At 38.9% G+C, this 9,777-nt stretch overlaps 1 pseudogene; it reads left to right on the top strand.

The window, feature by feature from the left end:
* The first annotated feature begins 999 nt into the window (after positions 1 to 999).
* LOC143690717 (kelch-like protein 24 pseudogene) lies at positions 1,000 to 9,177 on the top strand (annotated as a pseudogene).
* Positions 9,178 to 9,777: the final 600 nt, after the last annotated feature.

Below are 9,777 nucleotides of genomic sequence, written 5' to 3'. Positions count from 1 at the left end.
ATTTGCCTGAAGGAGCACTATGCTGGAGAAAATAAAATTCTAATAAGGGATGTGAGCAAAGGCTGCTCTGCCACTGCTCTGTATGGCAACAATACACCAAACTACAGCCTCCTGTCTCCAGTCTGAAGTTACCTGCTGGGTGGTGCTCACTGTAGGCAAATTCAGTCTGCATGTGTGATGCATCACACTGGTGGTCAAGAAATGATTTAAATTTTAAATTGGCATTACTCAGACGTAGCTGTGCCAAGCCAATGAAATAACCATTTGCATGGTTAGATACTACTGATGTTGGAAATCAATTAAAAATAATACTTAATCTGTATGACTACTGAGGAGCACTTTGCAATCTATGTTGAACCAACACTTGAGAATTTGAACTTTCCTCACAGAAGATAAATGAGAGATCCGTAATTTAGCCCTATTAACTGCCCAGGATACTGCTATAGCTTATGGGATTCCCATGAATAATTAAAACAGGCTTTTGATCTCTCTGAATAATAACATTGTCAGGACATCTATAGGAAAAGTAGAACTTGGAAACACAGAAGGCAAGGCTATCAAGTGGAAATAACTTGGAAGCATGCTCAAGGTTTTGGCTGTATTGGTTAAACTAATTGGTAATTTATTTCCCGAAATGTCAAATAACTGTGACATGTTGAAATGATGAGCTTGGTTGTAACCATTTGCAAGTGACGTTCCAGGACCCTAGCATCCCTTATGTGCCAAGATAAAGCCTGCTGTTAGTGCTGCTGGGAAAGGATATCACATTTTGAGCATCCTTACTTGGCAATTAAAGAATGTCTTCAAATTCACTGTTCATAGAATGGAATTTTCCTTCCAAATCTTGCTAATTTTCTACCTAAAACAAATACCTAATTTATAATCATTGTATGGTAGTGAAGACAGTAATTCTACAATCTCAGAGTTTACATCTAATAGATCAAATTAACCTTCCAAAAATAAGGGAAAGTTCTAATATTTTTTCCAAGTTTAGTAAATATGATGCAGGTTCACAAATGTTCCAACTGTAATGGTTACTATGTAAACAATGTACATCTTATCCAGGATGATCCAATATTACTTGAACCTATCTACTTCTTTGCATCCCCACTGCAGTTTTTCTTAACTCAGGTATGGTGGACAAGAACTAATGGTGGCTGCAATCATCACTCCAACCCATTTATGGTAGTCACACCTTTTGTGTAATCCCTTCCAGTTGAGTGTGGAGTTGCTTCTACTCAACAGAATGTGGTAAAGGTGATGGGGAAGCATGATTGCATGTCCATGATTATATGATTATGTTACATATATTGTAGCACTTCTTTTCAGCAAATGACCATGTTGGGGAATCCCACATAGTAAGCAACTGCTGGTAACTTCTAGGAGTTGAGGAAAGCCTCCGGTCAAGTCAGCAAAACAAAACAAAACAAACCTGAAGTTCTTGGTGCTATAACTGTAAGAAGCAGACTACTGCCAACAACCGTGAGAGTATGGAAGTGGATCCTTTCCAAGCCGAGCCTCCAGATGAGAACCCAGCCCTTGTTGACACTGTGATTAATGCCTTTGCAACCCTAAGCCAGCTAAGTCATGTTTAGACTCTTGACTCATAGATTGTGAGATAATAAATGTGTGTTGGTTTAAGCCACTGTGTTTGCTGTAATATTATTTTGTAGCAACAGAAAACAAATACAAGTTGCTAACATAAAGGCTGAATTACTGCACCACTTTTTTGATTGACCGTTTTGACTATATAGTTGACCCTACTCTTAATTCATTCTCTACTCTGCAGCCACTGTTTTTTCTAAAGCACAAACTTGTGTATGTCACTGCCTTGCTTAGATTTCTCAGTGGCTCTACCTACCTTCTGAAGGTCCTTCGTCACCTGTTTCCTATGTAACTTTCTGGTCTCATTTCTAGTGTCTTTATTCACCTACCTCATGCAATGTCCAATGGGACAACTTCTTTAAGCTTTGCACAAGCTCCACTCATCACCTATTTGCCTTTCAACACTCAATTTATATATAGCTTCCTAAGCTTAGTTTAAGAGATTCTTCTATTTGCTACAGTAGAACTACACACTTAGCTGTAATATTGAATTTACATCACTAGCTGCGCCACACTAGGCAAATAACTCCTCTTCTGCTTGATGTTCTCATCTATAGAAATGGGGATGATAATTACTCAAACTGGCTTAAAATAATACAGAATTTATTAACTTATAACTGGACATTCAAAGAATGGAGTTGTGTCAGTATCAGTCATACTTTTTCAGGGCTTTGGTTCATTTTCCCTTTTTTGTCTACCTTTTTCTGTACGTAAGCTTCTCATAAGGACAGCCCCTATCATCATTGAAAGATGCCTGACAACATTTTCCTTACTCTAAAAGAAGACATAGAACGGTTTCCTTCCTCTCCCATTTATGGGCTAATGTGGAATTTTCCCAGAAAAGTCTAGTACATCTCTCCACCGAAATGGGCACTCACCTATTCCAGAAGAATCACTGATAGGAAGGGTGGGATTTCTCTTAAACCAATCAGATTCTTCCTTTGATCTGAGGTCAACTTCTAAAATTGCAATTTTGTTTCCAATCAGGGGAGAGAATATTAGAAAGTCAACCACAGTATTCATTACGCTTAATTTTTCAATCATAAAATGAAGAAATATTAAATGATTGGTAACATCCTCTCTAGAACTAATATTCTGTGACTTTCTATTAGAGAGCAGGTGTTCTTAACCATTTTTCAGTTACAGATCTTTTTGGTAGTTTGCTGAAGCTTACGGACTCCTCAGAATAGTTACAAAACTATTCCTTTGTATTCCTATACAAAGGAAGCAAGCTATATTGGCATGTAATTATTAAACTGCAAAACTATTATATATAGTAGTAACACGTGTGTATAAATCAGAAGTCTCCATAAAAAAAAGAATTGACAGGATATGTGAGTGTGTGTGTATGTGTGTAAATATTAAGAGATTTATTAAAAGGATTGGCTTATGTGACCATAGTGATTGGCATGTTCCATTCCGTAAGGCAGGCTGCAAGCTGGGAACTTGATAGGGGCATCAAATCCCCAGGAGATACCCCAAATTGGAAACTCCGATAAAGGTGAGGAATTTCTCAGGAGAAGCTGGCGGGGTGATGTAGAGTTAGAAATTCTTTCTGATTGCTGAACTCCTCCGATTGAATTCAGTTCTCCCTTGAAGGCCTCTGATTGATTGGATGAGGAGATTCCTCTTATTGCTGAAGGCAGCAGTCTCCTTTGTTAATTGCTGATGTAATTAGCCACCAATGCAGTCAACTAACTAATGATTTAAATCCATGAAATTCCCCCGCAGTAACAATTAGGCCAATGCTTGCTTGACCAAATAATTGGACATCATAACCTAGTCAAGTTAACACATGAAATGAACCATCACAGTGTGCTTTTAGTAGCACAATAATTATTGTAATTCTGAAGTGGCGATGAAAGTAAATAATAGCTTAAGATCTCATTTGTGATTTCTATTGGTGTCAAAGATACAGATATAGCTAACAGCACTGTGGATTTTTGCCTACATTTATAATTGCAGGAAATTGTAAATTTTAGTTAGAAGTTAACGAAAATAAAGATAGAGTTCTTTTCCCCTCCTAGTCCATAAACCTCCTGACTTCTCTCAATGGACCTTTTGAGGTTTCGTGAATTCCAGATTAAGAACCATTGTCACAGAACCCTGATTTAGGAAACCAAGAAAATTCTATGATACCCAGGATCATCAGAATGGAGGTTCAGTTGTAAAACTCATATAGCACTTACCACATTTCCCCCTATAATATGATTATGAGAGTATGTGGTATTACTTTGACAACTCGATTGTAAGCTCCTTAAAGTAGAGAGCCATGCCATCTGCATTTTTTATTTAATTACAGCACTATCCTTAAAACTGACCCTATAGCAGAATCACTTTTGGAGCTGTTATGAGTTAAATCATATACCCCACAAATATACATTCAACTCATAATCTCTGGCCCTATGGATGTAAACTCCTTGTAAAAAGGGCCTTTGACGATGTTATTAGTTAAGGGAAAACCAAACTGAATCTTGGTGGGCCTTAACCCAATATAACTAGATTCCTAATAGGCAGAAGGAATTTGGACACTAGTAGGAGACAGATGGGGAGAGAGACAGCCATGTGACAGAGGCAAAGAACGCTTTATGACAAGCCACTCCCAGAAGACTACAGGCATCAGAGAAGACAAAATTTTGCTGACACCTTGATTTTGTATTTCTAACCTTCAAAACTGCAAACAAATAAATGAACCAAATAAATTGCTTTGTTTAAGTCAACTGAGTCTGCAGTGCTTAGTTATAGCAGCCCTGGCAAACTAAAGATGGGAGCTCAAAAAAAGCAAAAACAAAAAACCCAGATTCTCCCAATTTCCTTAGATCTTCTGAATCAGAATCTATGCACAGGAAGCTGAGAATCTGTATTCCTAAAGCCTTCCAGATGATTTCGATGCAGTTCGATTTCACCTATTTAACAATTAACATTACAGAACCACTATAATTTGGCACCTTGCATAAATTACATCCTCAGTAAATGGTTATGGATTTAAATGAGAGAAACTAGGATACATGTAAGAAGTTTATGTTTAGAAACACCACCAAAAAAATCCCTCATTTAAGTATAACATGAACGTGCCCATAAGAATTATTTCATTTTTTCAAATTTACTTTTAATAACAAAATTATAGTTGAAAACATGGTCCGTGGCTCTTATATAAGCATCCCTGACCAAATTGCTCCTTGAATTCTGAGCTGGAGAAATTTTAACACCTCAGATGAACTCTAATGATTCTTTTTCTTATAACAAAAGAGCCAGGCAGATTTGATCCAAATGAATAGAAATAATGGAGGTGGTGAGACACAAGAGGTGGAATTTCTGTTTAGGAACTTGTACATGTCATATTACAAATGTCACTGTGACAGGTGACCTGGAAGAGACAAACATAATTCAACTTTGGCACCAAACCATGACTAGTTGGCCTGTTGGACTCAAATTTCAAGTATCTTTGGCCTCAACACTGAAGGAAAATTTTAAACTTGGAACTCTGGAAAATAATAGAATAAATTTGTTGAGAGGACTTCCAAACAAACCATGGATCTACTATGTGCAGGATTATTTAAAAATTAACTTACATTCATATATTATAAATTAATGTAGCTAAAATACATGTCCATGTACATACACTACTTTTGCCAGTTGATTAACAAGAGTACTCTTGAGTAATGATGAATACTTCTTCACAACTGGATTGAAAACTCTTCTTAATATGGAAAACTAGAGCCAATGTCTTAGTTTTTACCCTCCCCCTATCATTTCCTTTTTCCTGTTATGGTATATGCTGTTATCCTTGGTCGAATTCTGGAACTCTCTAAACTCCTCTGCATTTTCTCATAGTTTATTATAGCTCAGACCATGCCATAAACAATTTCTCTATTCCTATTGTCTTTCCATGTTTTTGAACTCACACGCATTTCTTTATGTTGTGCAAAGCCCTGCTTTTCTTTGCTCTTTTCTTTTGGTTTAAATTCTTGAAAGTGCAATTTCACATTTTGCTACCTGGTTCCCTCCAAACTAATATTAAGTCATTCCAGTTCTTTAGGTAAATCCATATTTGAACATAAAATAAAATAGGTATCAACCCACTTGTCATTTCTTCCAGGACTCTTCCTTGACCTCCAAAGTCCAGATTATAGTAACTTGGTTGCAAACAGCCACATTTTAGTTTGGCTAATTTTGCCACAACAGACTTTATTGGAAAGTGATTACAGATTTTTCTAATTGACCATTAGGGAAATAGTATTGGAGGCTATGGAAGCAGAAAGCTCAGCAACTATCTTATAGTAAGAACAGTTTGCTTAGGCTACTTCAGTGGAGTTGAATAATGAATTCCAACTGTTTCTTCTCTATTTTTGATACTCAAGATGTATTCTCTGGGAAAAAAGCAGCTGATTAGCTGAGCTAAGCCCATACACCCATGCCCTGAATTAATTGAGCTATGAAAAGAAAGAACTCGAGTCTTTTGATTTTTGTAGTATGAGGCAGGCATCTGAATGAATCAGTCTACAAACACTCAGTGAAGAGCTAGTAAAGAGGAAATCCAAGTACTTTAGGAAGGGAGGACAAAGGAAGATTCTTCAAAAAGACAAATGCCCACTACACTGTACCTTCTAATTGTTCCCAAAGGCGCTCTGTGCTTCCAAAGGCACTAACCATGTCATCTTGCTTATTTACTTCTCTAAACACTTCACTGGGCTCCAAGGTCTGGAAGAGCAGAGGCCATACTTGTCTTGTTTATCATATGACTACTAGACTTAAAACAGCATCTGGCCAGTATAATAAATAAACGCTGAATAAATAATATATTTTTGACAAGCTTGACTAAAGTCATTTTATTGGCAGCTATCCCTCCGAGCTTCTGTGGCAATAGCAGAAATAGACTTAATTAATAATAAAATGTATTGATTAATATAATTAAGAAGTTCAGAGGTTCAGCAGATTTCATATATCACTAAGGACCAGTATCCTTCTCTCAGCCCAGCCTTCTGCATGGCAAGCTTCTCACCAGTAATTGTTCCCCTACGCTCTTAAAATGGTTTCCAACGGTTACCAGAATCATGAATGTCCTTCTTTCATGTCCAGTAAGCAAATGAATTGGTCCCAGAATTCCTGGAATAAGGCTGAGAAGAATCACTCCTTTAGGCACTGAGTTTGGGCATATGTCCACTATGAATTAAATACGTTGGTCAGTAGGATGCAATAGGCTTATTTTGCAGACTGGAGTTGGGGTTGTAGTCCATTCTCCCGGACCCATTTCCTAAAAGTACCTGGAAGTAGTAGGAAGGAAAGGCTTCTGGAGAGGCCACCGACAAATGTCTGCATCACTAGCCAAATTTCATGGTCAGCAATAGCCGCACACTGACAACCTCTCAGTACAAGCCTAACCCATAGACTATGCTGCCTGGTAATCCATATAGTCTGTTGATTTTTCCTCTCGTGATCCTAGAAAAGCTCATTAATCTTGTTTCTGTGGTGGGAGAGAGAACAAGAGAAGAGAAATACATTTCACACAGTCTAGAAGACTTTTACCCTGGAATAACAGCCTTACTTTCTGTAACATTTTGCTGCTATATCATCCTTTCATTCTTTACTCTTTGCCTTGTCTGATTGATGGAGATGGTAACCAAAACTCTGCTCCCATCAAATGCTGCATTGAGACACAGAAAAGTCTCCTAGTCCTTTATAAATGAAGGAGACTTGGGAGCCGCATGGGGCAGGAGCACAGGTTCCTGCCCTCCCCTCCACCCACCCCGACCATGCACAGTGGGGCCAGCCTGGGAAGGCAGGGTCTCCCTGCTGCTGCATGGCCGAGGTGCAGCTCATGTAGGCAACATAAAGAAAATCTCTAACAGTTATTTCTCAATAATTATTTAGTTGGCCGATGTAACAGTTGGGATGAAGACTAAATAGAGAGGATCTCAGGGTCCGTGATTCCCCAGCAACCAAGCACAGAGTTTCTGAAATGGAATCTCTGACAGGCCACGAGTTTTTTTTGACTTCTCCTCAGGATCATCCTATACTGAAAACTTACCCCAGATATTTAATGAATTCCTAGATAGCTGCTCATTTACAGATATTATCATCTGTGAAGAAGGAAAAGAATTTCCTTGCCATAGAGCTGTTCTCTGAACCTGTAGTAGCTACTTCGGGGTTATGTTTTGTGACGGTCCCAGGGAAAGCTGAGAAATGTTGGTTGAGATCAATGACTTTTCAGCGGAAGCTATGCAGTGTTTTTGCAGCATGTTTATACTGGAAAGGTGAAAGTCACAACAGAGAATGTAAAACATTTCTTTGAAACATCAAGCCTCTTTCAAATTAGTGTTCCTTGTGAGGCATGTGCCAAGTTCTTGGAGGAGCAATTCCAACCTTGTTACCACTTAGGAATCCGGTGCTTTGCTGATACCCATTCAGTCAAAACGCTTTTCACAAAATGCAAATATCTTGTATTGTAAACTTTTGAGGATGTGTCTCAGCCTGAAGAATTCTTGAGCTTGACAAAGATGAATTTGATTACATTTGAAGTGATGAACTTGCTATTGGTAAAGAGGAGATGGTTTTTGAAGCAGTCAGGCACTGGGTATATAGTGCTGTAGGTCTGAGAAGACCTCTGTTACATGAGCTCCTGACACGTGAGATTCCCTCTGTTGCATCCCAACTATTTTGTTCAAACAGTTGAGGTGAACCAACTGATCCAGAACTCTCCTGAGTACTATCAGTTGTTGCATGAGGCAAGATGGTACCACATTCTTGGGAATGAAATGCTGTCCTCAAGGACTAGCCACGCAGGTCAGCTGGTTATTCTGAAGTGATAGCTGTCGTGGGAGGCTTTGAATGGAGTTGGAGGATTTAATCTTCCATACACCAGGTGCTGTGATCCTGTAACAGGAGAAGGGAAGTCTTTGGTTAAGCTTCCAGAATTTACCAAATCAGAGTATGTGGTCTGTGCTCTAAGGAATGGCATCCTTCTGGCATCACAAAATGGCTGTCCTCCACGGTAAAGTACATGTTGCTGGAGGTTATGATGGGCAGAACTGACTTGGCAGCATAGAATGTTATGATTCTTTTTCAAATCGATGGACTGAAGTTGCTGCTCTTCAGGAAGCAGTGAGTTCTCCTGCAGTGACTAGTTGTGTGGGCAACTTGTTTGTGATCGGTTGAGGACTGGACGATAATACTTGTCCTGATCAGGTTCAGTCATATCACCCAGAAGCCAACTCCAGTCTCCTGTGTGCAGCTATCCTGATCGCCAAGAGGTGTATGACAGCTGGTTCCTTGAACATCTCAATCTATGTTGCTGGTGGGCTGACCCAGGCTATATACTGCTATAACCCAGTACAAGATTACTGGATGCATGTACAGAGCACCTGTAGCCAACAGCAAACTGGCATTTCTGTATATAATGGTGAAATATACATTCTGGGTGGAAGACGGAAGAATAGAGAAGCCACAGACACTGTTCTCTGTTACGACCCTGCAACTAGCATTGCCATGGGGGTGGCAGCAGTACTGAGGCTGGTGTCCTATCACAGCTGCGTGATGATCCACAGGTACAGTGAGAAGTGCTTTAAGCTCTGAGTCGCAGGCCACCTCCCCAGGAAGCCACCCCATGAGAGATGGAAAGCACCCAAAACCCCGCGTCGGGACTCTACATACCCCTTTGTGCCATCGCAAAAAGTTATAAACGTAGTAATTGTGGTGCCTTTCTCCCCAGAATATCAATCTTACAAACTATGAATAAAGCCTTTCCTGCAACTGAAAACAATATATGTATTTTTTCCCTAAGATGTCCGCTGCTTGGATTTTGAGAGTGCACCTTTGTAAATATTTGTAAAATGCCTAGGGGGAACAAGAAATAATGTCTGCCTGCATACCTTTTAGGAATTTGTGAATGCTCTCTTCATTTATGTATGTTTATCTGCAAGACTGTGTGCTCCTTATTGTGTCATATATGTAGAAACAATTGCTGAATCACCTCATGCTTAGAATGCATTCTAAGGGAAAAAAGTCATTTCTAAAAGTCTTTGCCACTAAAAATATATCCAAATTAATGGATTTTATTAAAATCGATAAACATGCAATGCGAACCATTTGAGTGTCATAAAATACTGAAATGTTAAAAGAAAATCCTACATTCCCTTCCTTAATCTCCTCAGATACAATTTGGCTTTGTTATCA

The sequence above is a fragment of the Tamandua tetradactyla genome, chromosome 7 (genome assembly GCF_023851605.1).
Source record: "Tamandua tetradactyla isolate mTamTet1 chromosome 7, mTamTet1.pri, whole genome shotgun sequence".
Taxonomy (NCBI): domain Eukaryota; kingdom Metazoa; phylum Chordata; class Mammalia; order Pilosa; family Myrmecophagidae; genus Tamandua; species Tamandua tetradactyla.
The sequence above is the reverse complement of the archived record's forward strand: the minus strand, read 5'-3'. Positions and strand labels throughout refer to the sequence as shown.